At 37.9% G+C, this 21,992-nt stretch overlaps 1 protein-coding gene across 7 annotated transcripts in view; it reads right to left on the bottom strand.

Moving 5' to 3' along the window:
* The window catches only part of PPHLN1 (periphilin 1), a 136,187-nt gene that overhangs the window by 90,219 nt on the left and 23,976 nt on the right, over nucleotides 1–21,992 (bottom strand). The gene's annotated exons all lie outside the window — the stretch shown is intronic.

The raw sequence follows: 21,992 nt of genomic DNA, 5'->3' as shown, positions 1-21,992 counted from the left end.
TACCAAGTTTTAAACTACATGCTAAAAAGAGCTCTAAAGCTAAAAACTATAACTGGATTTAAAGCAAAGTTCCAATTAAGGGGAAAAATCCCAACACCAATGGCAAAGTCTTAATGTTTCTTAATTTAATGCATGCTGACAAAACTTTTGAATAAGATGAACATACCAATAAAAAAAATGGTGAAGGATATGAAGATAATTCAATGGAAGAAAAACAAAACCAGGTATCACATCACTAAATAAGTATTTAAGATAACCTGTTAAGTTTTCCCAAATATACAAATGATTCCATTCAGTAGCGAAAATAAGGGTAAACAGACACATAAGCTTCCTCATGAATAATAAACAATTTGGGTTGGGCTGGAAATTGCTAGGGATTCAAGAGTCCTAAAAATGAAAACACTACTCTAGTTCACAAAACAGGGTACACAGAGAGCAAATACTAGATAGAGCTGGAAGTATACTTTTCTGACAGAATGCCTTTTTTATCTTAAGTTTCCTTTTTCTCTCCTTCTCTTTTTGTATTTCTGTACAAATCTGGCTTTTTCTAGGCTCAATCTAATGTCACAAAATGCTGCACAGTATTTTGGTTTCCTTCATTTTCTTGGCATAACACCTATTTTTTTTTAAAGATTTTATTTATTTATTTGACAGAGAGAGAGAGACAGCCAGCAAGAGAGGGAACACAAGCAGGGGGAGGGGGAGAGGAAGAAGCAGGCTCCCAGGGGAGGAGTCTGATGCGGGGCTTGATCCCAGAACGCAGGGATCACGCCCTGAGCCGAAGGCAGCCGCTTAATGACTGAGCCACCCAAGCGCCCCTGAACAACTTTGTATCTTAACCTTACACCTAAACAAAACCCTTTCACAGATTTATTTTTAATTCTTTGGCACAATAACTGATAAGAGAATGCAGAGTCTTTAAGCACGTAACTCGATCAGTAATGCTTTCATTAGTAAAATTCTTCCTAGTAAATTCAGTAGGAACTTTTCCCCCTTTCTTTCAGATTTTGTCTATAATGTGATTGTACTACGTTTATAATGGAAACTTTTTTTTTTTTTTTTTTTTTTAAGTAAAGTCTACTTGCAATGTGGGGCTTGAGTTCTTGACTCCAAGATCAAGAGTTGCATGCTCTACCAACTGAGCCAGCCAGGCGCCTCTATAATGGAAACTCCTAAAACTTACTTTTGTTTAATAAGAAATTAGCTTTCAAGTTATTTTTTCCTTCATTTACAGTTCCTATTCAAGTGGAAAACCAAACATTTCTCAATTATTAAGTAAATCACTTTATTAGGAACAACTTACATAACTACAAATTTTCCTTGATTTGATCAATATTCTCTGCTTTACTTTAGATTTTAAAAAGATAATTTATATTCCATTGCTTAATTCTCCCTTCCCCTGTTACACTATCTCTCCCCAACATCAACCTTCCAACTCAATGAGAAATCTCGGTAGCTAATATTCTCCCTGGTAATTAAGTAGTTTTATTATACACATCAGAGAGGAAATGCAGCCAACAGAAATGGTTCACTCATGCCTTACTGTACTCATGTGATTAGTATAGCTATCATTACTGCTCTGAGATTCTGATATTCTAAATGTGAATACCTGGCTTTTCCAAATTATAAAAATGAAAAATATTTAAAACTTATCCAAGAATAAAAAAGGAGTCTATTAATGAGGATCTTTATTATATTACTGGTTCTCAAAGTAGAGTGATTTTGCTCCCCAGGGGACATGTGGCAATGTCTGAAGACATGACATCTTTGCCTGTCACACACAACTGGGGGAGTACTACTAGATTCTAGTGGGTAGAGGTTAGGGATGCTGCTACACATCCTGTAATGCATAGGACAGCCCCCCACAATAAAGAACTACCCAGCCCAAAATGCCAATAGTGTCAAAGTTCAGAAATCTTGAGACAGACACACATACATACACATATACAGTCACAAGCTTAATCTATCAGTTTGAGAAATACATAAAACATTCTAAAGCTTTCTTGGAACTACTTGTCCATTTTTATTTTTTTATTTTATTTTATTTTTTTAAAGATTTTTTTATTTATTTACTTGACAGAGATAGAGACAGCCAGCGAGAGAGGGAACACAAGCAGGGGGAGTGGGAGAGGAAGAAGCAGGCTCATAGTGGAGGAGCCTGACGTGGGGCTCGATCCCGTAACGCCAGGATCACGCCCTGAGCCGAAGGCAGACGCTTAATCGCTGTGCCACCCAGGCGCCCCTACTTGTCCATTTTTAAATGTTTCTTTATAACATATGTAACACCAAGTATTGAAATTTCTGCAAACCTCCTAAATATTCAAATTACATAATCAAATAAAGTATTTTCTACTCTATTTTCAACCTTTTACTTTACATATAGTCCCAAACTTAAGAACATAATAGGGTCTGAAGCAAGTCTGCCAGAATTCAAATCCCAGCTCCATCGCTTATTTACCGTGGGAGAGGTTTGACAGTTATTTAATTTCTCTGTACCCGTTTCCTCATTTGTAAAATGGGAATGATAGATTAAGAAGGATAATGCCTATAACACACTTAAGTACCTTACATATTAACTCATTAATATGGGTTCAACTTTTAAAAAGAAAAGAAGAAAATACACTGACAATATCAAGCGTTGACAAGGATGTGAAACAATTGGAATTTACATATCTTGCCAATGGGAATATAAATGAGTATGAAGCTGCCCGCTCTCAGTCCACAAATCACTACATGAGTAACTAATGCACATCATCATTAGTGATCACATTACACTTTTCAAAGTCTTTTGGATTGGGCATTGTGCATCTGTTGTTCAGTTCACATACAGAGAGCAAAAATGTAGTTTTGCTGCCTTCTTGTCTCCCATTATGACCCATGTGACATTTTACAAAAAAACGATAACTGAAAGAGAATTGGCCAATGAAGACAAAGTGCAGCCAAGAAACAAAAAAGTGATAGAGGGTAGTAGTAAAACTGAAAACTGAATATAAATGGAGTTATAGAAGGAACAGCTGACCACGGCAACGTTGACAATGTTGCCTTTCAAGAAACAGGAGACACGCAGCCAGAAGAACTTCATGAAGGCAAAATTACGGACATAAATGACAAAAGTTATTGTGACCAAAAAAATGATGATGCCCCAGAGGATGTGAGGCTAACAAAAAAACTTCACATTAAAGGAACTCTCAGAGAAATTTCACGACAATAAAAACGCGAAGGATAAAATGTCGGAAAATGATCCAAACTTAGAATGGAGTATAATTCACCAATGCATAAAAAAGATGCTTGCTCCATATCTTAAATTACACAAGAAGGTAGACACTGTTCAAATTACTCTTGATAAGTTTATTACAAATAAATAAACCTCATTAACTCCCAATGTTACTAATGTTTTAAATTACAGTGTACTCAATGAGTATCACCACTTTTTTCATTTCTCTAGCCATTTCTTTTTTTTTTTTTTTAAAGATTTTATTTATTTATTTGACAGAGATAGAGACAGCCAGCGAGAGAGGGAACACAAGCAGGGGGAGTGGGAGGGGAAGAAGCAGGCCCATAGCAGAGGAGCCCGATGTGGGGCTCGATCCCGTAACGCCGGGATCACGCCCTGAGCCGAAGGCAGACGCTCAACCGCTGTGCCACCCAGGTGCCCCTCTCTAGCCATTTCTAATTGACAGGAGAGATTAATGTTTTGACAAATTTTAAGTCAGAACAATTATAGTTTTTCCCATTTACTATTAAGGTTGCTTTAAGTTAGAATGATGATTACCTTTGGAGAGAAAGAAGAAATTTGAGTAGGGGCACGAGGTAGCTTCTGAATGCAAGTAATAGTCTACTTAACCTGGATTGTGGTTATAGTTATGGTAATTCACTGAGCTGTACACCCACCCGGATCTGTGTATTTTGTATATTGTTATATGGTCTAATAAGTGTTTATAAAAATGTGATGAAAATATAGCTCCTTATCATTTAACATGATCTCAAAGGAATTTTTAAGAATGCAAACATTTTAAGAACAGAATTTTCATTTTTAATATTTACTTTAAGGAAAAACAAATCGTAAGACCACCTACTGTCTGAAAAATCATTAACACATTTTAATCACCATAGCTGTCCTCTACCAACATGGTGTCAGGTCATCTTCGCAAAGGATCACTAAGAAATCAGTGTCACATGAATAGGATGCTCCACCTCAGGATATTTTCTCTGCAACTTACATTTTGCTGTTATTTGGTTTTGTTCCTATTTACTTTTCCTTTATTCAGAAAAATGCTATACCTTGACACAGCAATTCTTAACATTCAATGTCATTTCCAAATATCATGATTCTCTTTACCCAATCTGCAGGAAGTCAGTGAACAGATTTTTTTTCCTCCCATAGTGTTTCCTAAATCTTGGTGCTTGCTACTACATACTACAACTAAATGTCAACCAAACAGAAAATAATTATAAATAGAAAAATTTTAAGTGTTCTGTTGCCCTTGGTTTAACAGCTTGTACTTCGGCTCACTCACTCATTATTTTAATTCTATTCTATATATTTAATAGACACTTCCTACTAATAAAATTTTTGACATACCATTTGAAAAAATTTCTATTTCAGAGTTCAAGACAAAGATATCATTACTTCAAGATCCACCTTAATTTTTGCTACTTCAAAAAAATACCACTACCACACTCAAAAACTACGTCTACATCCAAAAATTGGGAACTGATTAATTCTAACTACCTCGAATGCAAGAGAAAATCTAGGAAAACCGGACTATTTTTTTAAGTAAACTGCTGAGAGTCATCAGAGAGCCAAGACTGTAACAAAGAACTATGGAACCAGGGGCGCCTGGGTGGCTCAGTCGTTAAGCATCTGCCTTAGGCTCAGGTCATAATCCCAGGGTCCTGGGATCGAGCCCTGTGTTGGGCTCCCTCCTCGGCAGGAAGCCTGCTTCTCCCTCTCCCTCTGTTTGTGTTCCCTCTCTCGCTGTGTCTGTCAAATAAATAAAATCTTAAAAAAAAAAAAAAAAAAAAAAGAACTATGGAACCAATATGCAAGACAAGTAGGAAGCTCAGAGATCTGGACCTGTCTTTGTTGAGCTGCTTTTCTCTTTATATATCTGCCAATTTCAGAAGCAGCATCTTAGAAGATGAAAAACTGAGAAATAATTTTGATGGTATCACAGGATTAGGATATAAAAATAGAGTCCAGCTCTTACCAAGGAAGAAGGTTGAAAGCTCAAAGGGCTACACAATAACAGCAGGGTAAACTGGAATGAACTAGCCTGGCTTCATATGACCTAAATTCTTTAAAGTGACCCTAGATTGCTAATGACTCAAACCCTCTGACACACTGAGAGGTTTCCATTTTCCTGACCATTAGTTAAGATTCATTAAAATTACTTCAAATGTAAAATTCCATTTTTAACAAGAAAATCTAAGTATTTAAAGTTACAGAGGTAAAATAAATTTAAGCTAGACATTAAAATAAAGTACTGTTTCCTGAAGAACTGTACAACTTAAAACAAAGCCATATATACAATTGTCACTGAGTACTTAAAATGCAAAACATGAATCTCTAGGTTATCATTAGTTTACTCAAAAAAAATTAAAAGGGAAAAAACTGGTTGATAGAAATATCACAACTTCATTCATATTATTTTTCTTTAAACATGTATTGGTCCCAACCCTCATAATTCGCTATAAAATTCAGTCGATATCAGGGGCGCCTGGGTGGCACAGCGGTTAAAGCGTCTGCCTTCGGCTCAGGGCGTGATCCCGGCGTTATGGGATCGAGCCCCACATCAGGCTCCTCCACTATGAGCCTGCTTCTTCCTCTCCCACTCCCCCTGCTTGTGTTCCCTCTCTCGCTGGCTGTCTCTATCTCTGTCAAATAAATAAAAATAAAAAAAAAAAAATCTTTAAAATTCAGTCGATATCAACTAGTATAATTTTCTTTGTGCAAGTAATCATCTTGATTTTAAGAAAGAATTTTGGTTTTTGTTTTAACAATGGCCCTGAAGCATGCTGAATAAATAGAGCAACAGGATACTGGAAACTTGGGCATATTTTTTAGTGTCATTCCATACATCACAGGGTAAAAACTTTGCACGGTAAGTAAGATGAAGTTCTACTTACCGTGCAAAGAAAACTTCAAATCAAAAACCCTCAAAATTATATATAGGGTTTCTAGCTATGTTGAAAATGAGGATATCAATACATATAATAGATTATGTACAATAAATTATAAGGCAAATAAAAAAGAGCCTTTGAACAAATGTAACAGTACAACTAGAATACTTACCATGAAGACTCAAAAAATAAAAAAAATAAAAAATAAAAACCCCACATATTTAACTGATGTTTTTATTACCAAAAAGTATCTAACTTGAGAGTTAAGATAGTATCTTTGACTATATCACAAACATTTCAGCCATAACGCTGGGCATGTACAGAAGGCAAAGTCACCAGAAGAATGGAAGATGGGAAGAACTAATGCCCTATAAAGCACTGTTTCTCAAAATGTGTTCCTGGGACCATCTACACTATAATTACCTTGAATGCTGGTTTCAAAAGTAGATGTATGAAGCTCATGATTCTCCCCTTATTAATATACATCCCCGAGGTAACTCCAGCCCCTTGTACCAGTCAAACCAGACAAGTTGTGATGGATCCCTCAGCTTCCGCAGATGTATTTACTGGTTAAGGGTAAAATTCAGTAAAGGGGGGGGGGGAGAGGAGGGCGGAGAATAGCAGGGGTGGGGGAATGGAGGCATTTTTTACTTATTCGGGACCTCATTTTTCTTTCCTTCCCACACCCAACACGCACAAATATTCTACACAAAATATTAGTTACTTCATTTCTAGTCAACAGGAATTTTAAAAAGGAATTAAGATTTCAAGAATCATTTTGACAAAGTGGCTTGGTAACTTATAGTGTGAACTTAAAAATAAGTTAAGCACAGACCTCAAACGTCTTTTTTTTAAATGTGGAAACAAGAGTCCCAAGGGCACTATGATTTGAGATAAGGGATTTCCCACACTACCTTTTATTCTATACTACCCAAAAATCAAACAATTATCTTGCAGCAGAGTTGAGAAGTTTGGTGACCCAAGTCCTGAGCTCTTTCCACAAAACATCTTTACATCAAAAGCATTCTAGGCATGAGATATGGACTAAAAGATCTCCCAGCTAGAGTATAGATTTTATCTGTGTTACTCACAGTTTGATCTCTTAGCACCTGAAAGAGTGCCTATTCTTACTGAGGTTAAGATATGCCTAAAATGCTATCACATAAATACCAAAAAATGTAATATTGAGTCATTACACAAAAGAAGTTTATCTGTACAAAACAGTCTAGGGCCAGCATTCCAGGGTGAGAGATTCCATGCAATCACCCAAGAGCCAAGCTTGCTGTCATTCCATTCCAGGGCCCATCCTGCAAGATGGGAAAAGGTGAATGAATGTGTGTGGAAGAATACATGTAGAAGTAGAACTCCTATTCACATTACACTGGAGATAAATTAGCCATATGGCCATAATCAGCAGGAATGAAGGCCAGGAATGTAGTCCACCTATGTGCCTAAGATGTGTGGACAACACATAGAAATCTTCTCAAGTATGTTTTATTTCATTTAAGTGAAAAGTTTGGGATTCCCAAATGAAGATGTGTCTAATAGACAGTTGGATATAAAATGTAGAGCTCAGAAAAGAAGCCAAGGCTAAAGATACAGATTTATCTGTCACCAGCAGCAGACAGAATAGAGCAGCGTTTCTCAAACTTCAGTCTCCAGACCTTCTGCATCACAATCATCTGTGTGGCTTGTGAAAATACAGATTCCAAGTCTCCACTTACTCAATCAGAAGCTCTTGAGATGAAGCCTGGAAATTTTCATTTTTAATGAGCTTCTAAGTGATTCTTGTAAACACAAGTTATAAAAGCATAAGCAAAAGGTGCCTGGATAGCTCAGTAGATTAAGCACCTGCCTTCAGCTCAGGTCATGATCCCAGGGTCCTGGGACCAAGTCCCACATCAGGCTCCCTCCCCAATGGGGAGTTTGCTTCTCCCTCTACCTGCTCATGCTCATGCCTGCTATCTCTCTCTCCTTCTCTATCAAAAATAAATAAAATCTTAAAAACAGAACAAGACACGTAAGCAAAGGAAGTAACTGCTGTCAAGGATAAAGACAAATGAAGTTACCATAAATGAGAAAAGGTGCCAAGAAGTCATTGTTAACATGAATCTATGGTTTGGGGACTGTTTTCACTCCATACTACCTATTAGACCAGTGGTTCTCAAGTCTAGCTTCACATTAGAACCTCTGATGAGCTTTTTAAAAATAATGATGCCCAGGCCAATTAAATCAGATCTCCAAATGTGAGGACCAGGAACTAATTTAGAAGGGGGAAAAAAAAAAAAGCTCTCCACCTAATTCAAAGTATAGCCAGGGTTGGAAACCACCATATTAGACAAGCTGCTATTACATGCTCTTCATTTCAGAGTGCCAGATTGTTGCCTTACTCCAGAGACTGCAAACTCTGGCTTTACCTTGTTGTAAACACTGAAAACTGAAGAAACTTAACATTTTAAAAATCCGGATTTCTAACTTCTTTTGAAGCACGCCACCATGTGCTTACATTCCCAAATAGCAAACATCGGCTTTGCACCAAGTAGCAGCTGCTCCAATCTGCCCCTCAGCATTTGTTTACATTCCACTGTAAGGTACAGGAGTTATTTCCACAAACAAAGAGGGGCATTACTACCACAGATACATGAATACGTTAACTGCTTTCCTGTGTTACAAGTACTTTATGCTTAGTAACTGTATTTGTGTATACATAAATAACAAAATAAGGTAATTTGCGCCGATCTTGTAAATGCTTTTACATCCTGAGCCTCTTCATAAACCAATCCTTCCAACTTCTTTAAATGAAACCTGCTAGTTGAACACAAATACGTCCCCTAAAACTCGTGAGTACTAAGCACGCACTGATGACTGCCTCCAGGTCCTGATGTATATGACACATAGGATTATGTTCTAAATCCCCCATCCTCTAAGAAAAGGGAAAAAGAGCCCAACAAACTCTTTGTTTAAGTCTATGCTATTCCATTATAACCCCACATTGCCCATATCACCAACCTTCTGACAACTTTCCCAAATTTCCTACACCCAAGGATACAGTCTGCACTGTTACACATCCTACCCACATCATGGGTGACTCAAAATTTGTGTGGATCATCTGTGCAATGGCATAGCAAGTCCTCAACTACCTCCCACCTCTTCACACTTAAATCCTAAACCTTGCCACTTATTACCCAGAAGTGCTCTTCTTCAGAATCCAATACTGCATTCTTAGGAAAATGTCTTATCCTTCAGTTTTCTCACTCCTGCAATAATTTCACCTCATAGATACTTGTAAGCCTCCTATATTTTCTAGCAAGCCACGAACCCTGTGCTAGCCTCACTTACTGCCTTTCCAGCCCCAATAACAGTATGTGAAGCACTGTGAATACCAACAACTTCCCATCCTGGCAATTCTGATACATCGTCTTAGCCAACCCCAAACCTGAATTAATTTCAAAATCTTTGATTTCTTCACCATTATAGTTGATTGTCACAAGCCTACAGACACCGTGCTTTCAAATCTACTAGTAATATTTTTACTTATCATTAGTGAGCTTAATCTCCCATTCACCTCAGCACCCATTCCAATATCTGGATAATCCTCCCAAAGTCCTCTAACCTAGCACCAAAACTTTCCTTCTCAATGAGTTACCTCACGTCCTAAAAAACACAGCAGTCCTCAGGCATGAACTACAAATGCCGGCCCAAATCCCTTTTCCCCTAGTTTGCCTTCATCTGCCCCATCCCTAATTTCATCCTTCCTTTCCCAGTATATGATTTTTCCCTCTGTTAGAAGTTAGCCCCTCAAATCAATGATCTTTATCCTGGTCCTCATTTACCTTATCTTCATCAGTTTTCCCCTTTCTGCCTTGTACCTTCAACCTATAAATATGCTCAAGTCACTGATCACCTTAAAAAAAAAAAAAAAAAAAGGTTTTAGATGATCTTCCATTAGCCAATGTCCTCGACCTTCACCTCATGGATACCTGTATGTCTCCTGTATTTTCAACATATGGCATTTCCTACTTTCCATCTCAGTATTTCAAAAACATACCCATTCAGGTTGAATTTAACTCACATCTCATCCATCCTGACACAGCCAAACCCAAGAGATATTTTAATCTTTATATTACTGGAGTACTCAGTTGCATCAGACATTGGTGGCCCCAAATACTGTTTAAAAAGTTTTATTTTCCATCACTTTCATAAAGGCCAAGGGTTCTGACCTTAGTTCACTGCTCTTGTCTAACTACAGCCTCTCCTTGGACAATCTGAATTTTGAATGCAGCTCCTCCCTTGAAACCATTCTTCCTATATGCCAACCTCAGATAATGGTATTATTATACACACAGTAAACAAAACCAAAAATCCAGATGGTTCTCTCATCTTTATTCCCACATCCAACAACCATATCTTGCTGATTTTTCGCTTCCTAAGCATTTATCAAATTTAACCCTTTTTCTCCATTCCAACCTCCCTTCTCTAATTCAGGTATTCATGATTTCTTGTTCTATCTCCAATGTTACCTTTAAAAAATCATCTTCTAGGAGCGCCTGGGTGGCTCAGTCGACTAACATCCCACTCTTGATTTAGGCTCAGGTAATGATCTTAGGGTCACGAGATCAAGCCCCGTGTCATATCGTGCTCTATGCTCCTCAGGGAGTCTGCACGGGATTCTCTCTCTCCTCTCCTTCTGCCCCTCCCCTTGCTCTCTCACTCTCTCAAAAAATAAATGAAAAAGTCTTTAAAAAATCATCCTCTACACTGAAGACAAAGGAAACTACATTCTAATTGGGTTAGCCTGTCTACCAGATTAAAATTTTTCAGGCGCTCCCCATTGCTAACAGAATAAAACTATATTTTTAAAACTATTTATTCAGACTTCTTAGTTATAATTTAATTCACAAGTTCCTAGGACACATATACGCATCCGTTACTATCTCTACACATCATGCTTTACACAGCTTTGCTCGTGCTCCTCCTTTTGCAGGAATATGTTCCCCATTACCCTTCTTCTTCTTTTTTTTTTTTTTTAAAGATTTTATTTATTTATTCGACAGAGATAGAGACAGCCAGCGAGAGAAGGAACACAAGCAGGGGGAGTGGGAGAGGAAGAAGCAGGCTCTCAGTGTTGGAGCCCAATGCGGGGCTCCATCCCAGAACCCTGGGATCACGCCCTGAGCTGAAGGCAGACGCTTAAACACTGAGCCACCCAGGCGCCCCCCATTACCCTTCTTCTGGCCAACTCTTATTTTTTCTTCCAGTTTTGTTCATGTTCACTGCTTCTACAGGAAATCTTCAATAAAACCTCCCAGAACGGAGTAGATGCTTCTCAGTCTTCCTACAGCATTTTATGCAACTTGAGCATGTATCATATTAGGCTTTCTTCTTGTCTGTCTACTTCACTCACTAGACTCTAAACTAGTGATATAAACACAGTAGCCTACACAAAGTAAACACTCAATAAACATTTGTACCACTGAACTAATAAACCAAAGACGTTTTACAGTGTTTTTCTCTGTCAAACAATGTATCAACTAAGAAGATAAAATCACTATAGTAAAATCGAAAATTAAACCTCTGCTTTAGGGGCGCTTGGGTGACTCAGTCAGTTAAGCGACTGCCTGCGGCTCGGATTGTGGTCCTGGCGTCCTGGGATCAAGCCCCACATCCGGCTCCCTGCGGGGGGTCTGCTTCTCCCTCTGCCCCTTCTCCTGCTCATGCTCTCTCTAGCTCTCTCTTGTGCTCTCTCTCGCATACATGAATAAAATCTTTAAAATAAAAAAATAAACCTTTGCTTTAAAAAAATAGGTATGGGGCACCTGGGTGGCACAGCGGTTGAGCGTCTGCCTTCGGCTCAGGGCGTGATCCCGGCGTTATGGGATCGAGCCCCACTCAGGCTCCTCTGCTATAAGCCTGCTTCTTCCTCTCCCACTCCCCCTGCTTGTGTTCCCTCTCTCGCTGGCTGTCTCTATCTCTGTCGAATAAATAAATAAAATCTTTAAAAAAATAAACAAATAAAATTAAAAAATAAAAAAATAGGTATAAAAATACTAAACTACTTAATCAAAATTTTCCGTATGTGAACACAGACCAAAAAAAAACCTCAGCATTTAAAAATAAAGTATGCTGGCCATGTGGTGACACTCTTATTCTATATTTCTAAATACTATTTAATACTTTACATCAGTTCCATCCTAAAGTTTATTCTAAGCCCTCATAACTACGGGGGGGGGGGGGGGGAATGACTGTTAAAAACCACCTCATTCGATCTAAATTAATAACCCTTGGTAAAGTATGACATATTCCTTGAATACAAAATGAAGTGGATCCTAATATATTCTGAATTTTATCTAAAAGTGTGTTGTGAACAACGAGATAATAAGATCACTGTATATTACAGAACCAAGATGAACAGATGTTGATACACATGAAATGTGGATAAATTATCAGGTACATGGCTCTATTAAAGAAAAAAGTGATAACTTTCAGAGGGAGGGTGGGAGGAGATAGAAAACAATACATTCGGGACACCTGGGTGGCTCAGTCGGTTAAGCATCTGCCTTCAGCTTAGGTCATGATCCCAGCCAGGGTCCTGGTATCGAGTCCCATATTGGACTCCTTGCTCAGCAGGGAGCCTGCTTCTCCCTCTCCCTGCCGCTCCCCCTACTTGTGCTCTCTCTCTCTGACAAATAAATAAAATCTTAAAAAAAAAAAAAAAAGAAAACAATCTATTCATTTTTCCCCTGCTGTTATTTAATACAGATGCTTCCAATGACTCCACACTCCATGATGACCACTCCACATTTATGGAGTGACATGAACCACTAATATATATATGTTGGATTTATAAAGTTCATAAGGTGCTACAGTATTAAACACATAACACAGAAAGTGAAAAAGATTAGATAAGTTATAAACTGAAAGTTCCACAGCTAGTAATGGACCTGTGGAAGATGGTATGAAGCCAGGTGGCCCAGTAGCAGCCAGTGATGGCAATCTGCAAAAGTAAAGTGCGGGACAGAGCAAGAAGGAAGACCCAACGGGTCAGAAGACTACATAAAGAATGTGGGCAAAAATATTGAAGATAACTGGTTTCAAGTCTGGGATCGGATTTTACCCTACAGACAAGTTAATAAGTGAGACTGTCGCTGTTTCATGGATACCAGTAGAAGACGCGAGACTACCGAGACAAAGGATTTTATTATTCTCAGCACAGCAAGCAATACAGCATTGGCTTGTATGCACAGCCTGGTTCCAAGTTCCACAGAAACGATGTGATGTAGCCAAGATCGATCACGTGTAGTGGGTCTGGTTCACAACTTAAGGAACACTTGGGGAAGCCACTATTTTTACACCAAGCAATAAGCAAGCCTGCTCTTTGACACAGAGGAAGAACTACCTTATCTTTCAAGAATGCTCACTACAAACTCAATTCTGAGAAATAGCATCGATAAAAAGTGGTCAGGGCCTTGCATTCTTGGCATATCTTGGCAAGATGTGTAGGAGTGCAAGAGACCCATGTAGGGCTGTCTCTTCCAACAACTGGAAGCCAGGTTTTTTGCTGATGGAAAGAGGGGGAGAAATATGGTACGGAAAAGAGGGAAGGATACTACCACAAACTCATGGTCTTCAATGGAAAGAGGGGGCAAAATATGGTATGGAAAAGAAAGAAGTATACTGCCACAAACTCATGGTCTTCAATATATGTAAATAATGTGTAAAAATAAACACAGATGTAAAGGAGTGTGTGTGTGTGTGTGTGTGTGTGTGCATGCACGCACAATAGTGTACAGATCTTGGACTTTCCACTAATGAGAACATGTGCTCTTGGAGAAATAGCTTAGACTTTAGGCCTAAGGCAGAGAAAACATAAAATAACCTGGAAAACCCTACATCGGAAGGTAAGGAAGTGATCCAAGAATGATATGGACAAGTCATAACAAAACAACACTGACTTAGCAATGGATTCTTAGATATGACACCAAAACATTAGCAACAGAAGGAAAAAAAAAGGAGAAATTGGACTTCATTAAAATTAAAATTTTGAACACTGAAGGACATTATCAAAAGAACAGAATATGTGCAAGCCATATACCTGATAAGGATTTAATATCCAGAATATATAAAGAACTCTTCTAAAACTCTACAACAAAAAACAAACAACCTAATTTTCACATGGACCAAAAAATGAGTAGGTAATTCTTCAAAGATATACAAATGACCAATAAGCACATGAAATGTTGCTCATCACTAACCGTTAGAGAAATGTAAATCAAAACCATAATGAGATACCACTTCACACTTACCAAGATGGCAATAATAATAGTAACAGAAAGGATAAGACTAATATAAGGTCATGTGTCAATTATACCTCAAAAAAAAAAAAAAAAGAATCCACATAAAGCCTCTGAAAACAATGAAAACAATAAAAAAGGTAAGGACAATATATTGATTATACCTTAAAAAAAAAATCCACACAAAGCCTCCAGAAAAGCCTCTAATGTTATAAAACATACCCATATAAATACGATTTATCAAAGTACAATAAATGAATTGCCACAAATCAACAACCGCTCCACAGTGGCACAATGTGATTTTACACCTATCACGTGGGATAAATAAATTAATGGTGGAAAAGATCATAGGAAATGCTGGAATTGTTAATATGTACAGGGCTCCACTGAAAATCTTCATAAAACTATTAAAATACAGGGAGTATTTATTTAAATGAAAAAGAGAGACTGCATGCACTGAATTTCAGAAGCAGTATTCATTTTCATACACACATAATAGATTTAGCTAAAATTAGCTCATGTTCCTATTTTTTAAAAGTCTTAAAGGAATATCAGTTTCAACAGGATTTCCTTGAGCTGCAGTTCAGCACTGAGGTTCCAAGAAGCCTGAGTTTCTAGGGAAGACCCTTCCCCTCCATTACTCACCCAAGCATCGTCCCAAATTCTCTACCTGCCCTCCCTTCACCTCAGGTCTTAACGAGGAAACATAAAAGCTGTGCCACACCAGCCCTCCAGCTGCTCTCTGCTGCCTCTTACTTCTGCTCTACGTATTCTATGCCAGCTGATGTCATCACTCCCGAAGTAAGAGTCATCCCCTCCTGCCTGTAAAACTTTCTGCCAGGCACAAGCACCCAAAGCCCAATTCAAAGATCACTTTTATACCATTGATTCCTCCAAATTTCTCTCCAGACCTGACCTCTATGCAATTTTATTCCCACTCTGCCAGACTCCGGCAACTCAGATGTCCACTAGCACCTGTGCTTCAGCCAAAATGGTCTCACCACACACATACTACGTACTTGCTTGCTACATTCCAACCACTTAACTAGTGTTCCTCTAGCTCAATCCATCTCTTCCGACAGAAATGCCAACTAGCCTCCAGAGTTCAACTCGAAAGATCCCTCCCACTCATGATGATTCCTTCATCATCTTACTTACCATCATTCTGAATTCCTTCAGTGTCAGAACTTAGCCCAGTTAGTACATCCCACTCCATTCTGCTTTGTATTAGTTATTTCTGAGTATTTCTTCTTTCCCTGATCTGACCACTGGTCAAGAACATACCCTCCTTCTGACAGCTCTTACTCACTTTCATTCTCACAACACCATGTAGTAGTTTAAAAAATACACAGTGAGTAAATGAATCAATCATTTCATTACACTGACAGTGCCTATGAACATTTTAGGCCATAACTTGTTATAGCTATATTATATTTACAAAATAACTAGAACCCGAAATGACTGTAATCTAGGTTTTAATTTTTAAAAGCACTTAACAGAATGCCCCCGCGTACACATACACGCACAATAATAAAAGGAATATAATAAGTGATGGTGAGTATGTGAAGAAACTGGGAATCTTGTACACTGGTGAGAATGCAAAATGGTACAGCCACTACAGAAAACAGTTTGGTGGTTCCTCAAAAAGCTAAACACAGAATTAACATATGACCCAGCATTTCTACTCCTAGGTATGCACCCATAAGAAATGAAAACAGGGACTCAAAATATACTTATTTGTCAGTGTCACTGCAGCATTATTTATGATGGCCAAATGGTAGAAACAATCCAAATATCCCAAGAAAAGATAAATGGATAAACAAAATGTGGTAAATGCATAAAATGGAATATTATTCACCAATAAAAAGGAATGATGTTCTGTTATGCCATGATGTTGAAAACATCATGCTAAGTGAAAGAAGCCAAACACAAAAGGACAAATATAGTATGATCCTACTTACATGAATACCAAGAATAGGCAAATTCTTACAGACAAAAAGTAGAATGGTGGTTGCCCTGGGCTGGGAGTAAGGAGGCAGGAGGAATTATTGCTTAACAGGCATAGTTTTTGTTCAGGATGATGAAAAACAGTCTTGAAAATAGCGTTTTTTAGTGTAACCATCTTTCCCAACATTGTGAATGTAATTAATGCTAGTGAATTGTGCACTTAAAAATAGTTAAAATGGCATATTTTATGCTATACATATGCCACTACAACGAAGTATTTTTTGAAAAAACACAGAAGCTAACTTGAAGGGATTCTCCCTGACCAAATTTCAGTATCATAATAATGATAACAGATTATAACACATTGAAAATAGGAATCCACGAGTCCATACTAAACAAAGTTTTGTTTGTTTTTTTTAAAGATTTTATTCATTTATTTGTCAGAGAGACAGAGCGGGCACAAGCGGGAGGAGTGGCAGACAGAGGGAGAAGCAGGCTCCCCACTGAGCAAGAAGCCCGATGTGGAACTCTATCCTAGGACCCCAGGCGGGATCATGACCTGAGCTGAAGGCAGATGCTTAACCGATTGAGCCACCCAGGTGTCCCCTGTTTGTTTTTTCTAAAAGGGGGGTGGTGGAGAGGAGAAAGCTCTTTCTCACAATGGATAACAGGTAACAGTATGCGTAATAAATACAGCAAGAACAGTTTAATTACAAAATCACCATTACAAACAATTTTATTAATAATTCAGGTAAGAAACACCAATGAATGCTGGAACTAGTGGGTGAAAATGGGATGAAGAATGGCATACTTGCATAGTTTCGAAGAATTTCCTCAACAATACACTAATGGAGGCCAACTTCACAGTGAAGAAATTTTGCAGGCCCCATCTTAATCAAGTGATAAAAGTCAACACCACCAATAAAGAGAACAAATCAACAACATATGCAACCTAACAGGATGCAATAAAAAGAATACAGCATCATTTCAGGGATTGTCCTGGCAAAAATGCATAACTGAAATCTAATCGTGAACATCAGACAAGCCTAAACTGAGAAAGTCTACAAAATGTCTGCCCTGTGTTCATCTTGCCCCAGTGAACCATAAAAATCAAGGAATAGGCTGAAGAACTGTTCCAGATTAAAGAAGTCTACAAAAACATGACCTATGAACTCAGATTAGATCTTTTTGCTACAAAACACATTATCAGGGCATTGTAGGAGACATTACTGGGGTTTCTGGTGAAAAGACTGTAGCAGTTCTTTATTCTCACAATTTTTCTATAAATTTAAGAACTGTATCAAATAAAATGTTTTATTTATTTTTTTTTAATCTTTTTTTTTTTTTTAAGATTTTATTTATTTATTTGACAGAGATAGAGACAGCCAGCGAGAGAGGGAACACAAGCAGGGGGAGTGGGAGAGGAAGAAGCAGGCTCATAGTGGAAGAGCCTGATGTGGGGCTCGATCCCATAACGCCGGGATCACGCCCTGAGCCGAAGGCAGGCGCTTAACCGCTGTGCCACCCAGGCGCCCCCAAATAAAATGTTTTAAATAGTCTAATATTTTCTTTCCACAATATGTAGAATTATCATGTACACCCCAAAAAAACAAAAACTCTATTGGCATGATTTTCCGAAATACTCAAAACCTTATTCTCTTATGAATACACACAAGTACTCTCTGCATGGTTTACAATGCAGTGATTTTTTTCCCTCTAAAACAGTTATTTTCTACTCACAGAATCTTCAAAGAGACCACCTAATAGGGAACAACCTACAGACAGCCAGAAAGATGTTAGCCTGGAAAAGCATTAGCTTCTGTGAAGCCTAATACCTGAAATGTCACTGAGGATATTCAGACATCACGTGAAGATGTGGAAGAAGTCCTTTCTGTTTTTATCTGTTTACTATCTACAATTCATACTAAAATGTAGGTTAATGAGAGCAGAACCTTTTATCCCCAAAGGTTAGAAGAATACCTAACATATACCAGTTACCCAATAAATATTTATCAAATGAATGAATATACCATATATATACCAAAAAATTTCCCATATATATACCAAAAAATTTCAAACAACAGAGTACGAGTACAGGCAACACTGTCTTCTCACAGAATAACTAGAATATACCATGTTGGAATCAGTATAAAATTGCTATCTATCAGGGGTGCCTGGGTGGTTCAGTTGGTTGAGTGTCTGACTCTTGATCTCAGGGTCATGAGTTCAAGCCCCACAGTGGGCTCCACGCTGGGCATGGAGCCTACTTAAACAAAATTAAAAAATAAAAAATTGCTAGGGGCGCCTGAATAGCTCAGTTGGTTAAGCGTCTTCTTTTGGCTCAGGTCATGATCCCAGAGTCCTAGGATCGAGCCCCACGTCAGGCGCCCCGCATCAGGCGCCCCACGTCAGGCTCCCTGCTCAGCGGGGAGCCTGCTTTTCCCTCTTCCTCTGCTGCTTCCCCTGCTTGTGCACACCCGAAATAAAATAAATTAAAAATTAAAAATTAAAAAATTAAAAATTGCTATCTATAAGAATCTACAGTTGAGCAATTCTTAAAAGAAATTTCAAAACTCTACTTATACTCACAAATAAGATAGAAAGAAAAATAAATTTCCAAATTAAAATGTTAGATTTTTTCCAAAAATTGAAACATAAGTGTTACAAGCCTTTTACAAGACAAACTGAAAACATCTATTAAAATGTAAAATATGTCCTGTGACCCAGAAATTACACTTTAGGCAATCTAGCTCATAGAAACTAAAGTACTGTTTCATAATGACATCATATACTCAGATTTATTATGACACTGGTTTGTACTTGAAACAGAGTAAATATTCATCAATAAGTGAACAGTTAAATTATTTGGTAAATCCACATGATGGAACGTAACTTAGCCATTAAAAAGATTCAAATAAAAGTTAAAACAAATAACCTGTAGGGATTTCCACAAGCCACTGAATGAGAAAAGCAACTTACAGAAGAGTATGTATAATATGATCTCATTAACAATAAATACACCAAATGTTTATGAATATAGAGAAAAATATAGAACACACACACAGCTGTTAACATGACTGTGGGAGACGGGGAGTCCCATATATGATTTTATTTCATTTATGTAAAATTATATACATACATGGGAAAATAATAAAGTGCTAAAAAAGATAGGAAGGGAGAATAAAGATAGGAATGAACTATTATTTTAAAAACAAATCAATTAAAATCAACCTGAGAACTGTTTCTTTGGTGTGCATATGAACCATTACCTAATCTAATCAAGAGTTTTTCTTACACTTCTGCTTGTCATATTTAGATCTTTATTATACCAGATATTTTGATACACCAGGCTTCTGATTTCAGTTTTTTCCCCCCCTCAAATGGATGGCCATTTGTCCCAACTCTATTTACTGAGAAGTTCATTCTTTCCGCATTTCATTTGTAGTGCCACTGTTGCTATATCGCAAACTCTTGGGTATATCTAGGTTTGTTTCTAGACTGCCTATCCTGTTTCACTGCTTACATTACTATGGCTTGATAAGTTTTTGTAGATACTATATTGAGTCTTCGCACCTTTTTCAAGGCTACTTTTGCCATTTGGCCCTTTACTCCTTCACAGTAATTTTAGAAACAGCTTGCCAACTTCCATGGAGAAAAATCCTAGACTTTAGACTGGAACCCAACTGAATGAACACCTGAGTTTGAGAACTTGTATCTTCATGATACTGTCTCTTCCCAGCCAAGGATGTCACATATATGTTGCTCCTTTTACTAAGGTCTTTTTAAATGTCCCTTAGAAATGACTTGCAATTTCATCCACATAGGTCTCACACACTTTTGTTAGATTTATTCCCATTACTCCGTATAGTTTTTATGTTATAGAAAATATTTTTAAATTACATTTTCTAACTTATTCTAACAGCTGATTTCATTATACTAAGCTTTGCTAATTTCCTAACAGTTCTAATATAGACTCTCTTGGATTTTCTACATAATTAATCATCTGTAAACAGCTTTCTTTCATTCTAACCCTTACGACTTTATTTTTGTCTTTCTGTAGAGGCTGAGACTTACATTACCACGATGAATAGAAGCAGTGATAACAGTCATCTTTGCTTCATTCTGATTTTAAAGCAAATGCTTCTAACTCTACCATTCAGTACAGCAAATCCCCATTTATCAGATAAAGGAAATTCTCTTCTATTCCTAGCTGTCTAAAACTTACTGTTATGTTTAACACAGTAATTACATATTATTAAAGTATTTTTCAGCATCTATTTTCTCTATTACTTCTTTTGGGAAAGGCAGTCCTCCATAAGCAGGTCCCCGCACATCCCTGTTGTGTACTCCAAATTGTAAGACATTGCCATCTGATGTTGAGCAGTTTCTGTAGCTGGTCATACGGAAAATTCAATAGGTAAAGGTGCCCTCAGCATAACTACTGTGTGACTGCTCACTCTCAATGAAAGGAGCACTGGCTTGCTTGCTTCCTGCTTACTACATAAAGTAGCAAGCTCTTGACCCCATGTTCCTCAGCTACAGTGCACCCCACTGTCTGCACAGCCACCATCTCTAGCCATCACATCACCTGGACTTGGGGGCAGGGAACCAGCACTACCAGTTGATGCCCCTAATGACTGAGGTGCAGTGAGTAATAAACTGCCTTGCTCTGATCCACTGAATCCTGTCGTCTACTTCTGGCACCTCAAGAGTTATAGTAGTTGACTACTTCCCCTTGTCTATAGGTTATTCTCTGACAGTTTTAAGAGATCTTTTTTATTTTTTTTTAAAGATTTATTTATTTTTTGAGGGGGAGAGAGAGGGGCAGAGGGAGAAAGAAAGAATTCCAAGCAGACTCCCTACCGAGTACGGAGCCAGATCTCTCCATGAGGCTCAATCCCACCACCCTGAGATCATGACTCCGAGATCATGACCTGAGCCAAAATCAAGAGTCGGATGCTTAACCAACTGAGCCACCAGGTGCCCCCATAGGAAGTCTTTAAAAAGCTCCTTTTATAAATTCTACCACTTCCTTTGTGAAGCCATTAAAAAAAATCAAAGAAACCTGAGGGGTGCCTGGGTGGCTCAGGTCATGATCCCAAGGTTCTGGGATCAAGCCCTGCATCTGGCTCCCTGCTCAGCAGGGAGTCTGCTTCTCCCCCTCCCCCTGCCCCCCGACTTGTTTTCTCTCTCTCTAATAAATAAATAACCTAAAAAATAAAAATAAAACAAACTTGATTAAATCTGTCCATCTTTTTTTTTCCTAACTAGTCTATCAAATGCCTCTGTAAGTAACCAAGCTAACAATGATTGACGTTCCTCCAAAATATGTTAAGAGACACTCTGTAATGACTCAAATATTCTAGAGGGGGAAAAAAGCCTTAACCTTCTAATTAAGCAGATACCTTATAATCCATATTACACATTAGGAATAATTTAATAATTACTTTGATGAGAATATACCAATAGTTCAAACATTTTTATTATCAGTTTTCAAAATGCCAATAGATACAGAATGCTATTAATGCTGTTATACTACAGTGACAAAAATGTTTGTTGCTCTCAAAATTATAAATCCTAATAAAAATATTTCATCTATGAGCCTTGAGATTAGATTTCAACAGCAGACAT

Source organism: Ursus maritimus, unplaced genomic scaffold, assembly GCF_017311325.1.
Source record: "Ursus maritimus isolate PB19 unplaced genomic scaffold, ASM1731132v1 scaffold_26, whole genome shotgun sequence".
Taxonomy (NCBI): domain Eukaryota; kingdom Metazoa; phylum Chordata; class Mammalia; order Carnivora; family Ursidae; genus Ursus; species Ursus maritimus.
Note: the sequence above shows the minus strand (reverse complement) of the source record. Positions and strands in the feature narration are given on the sequence as shown.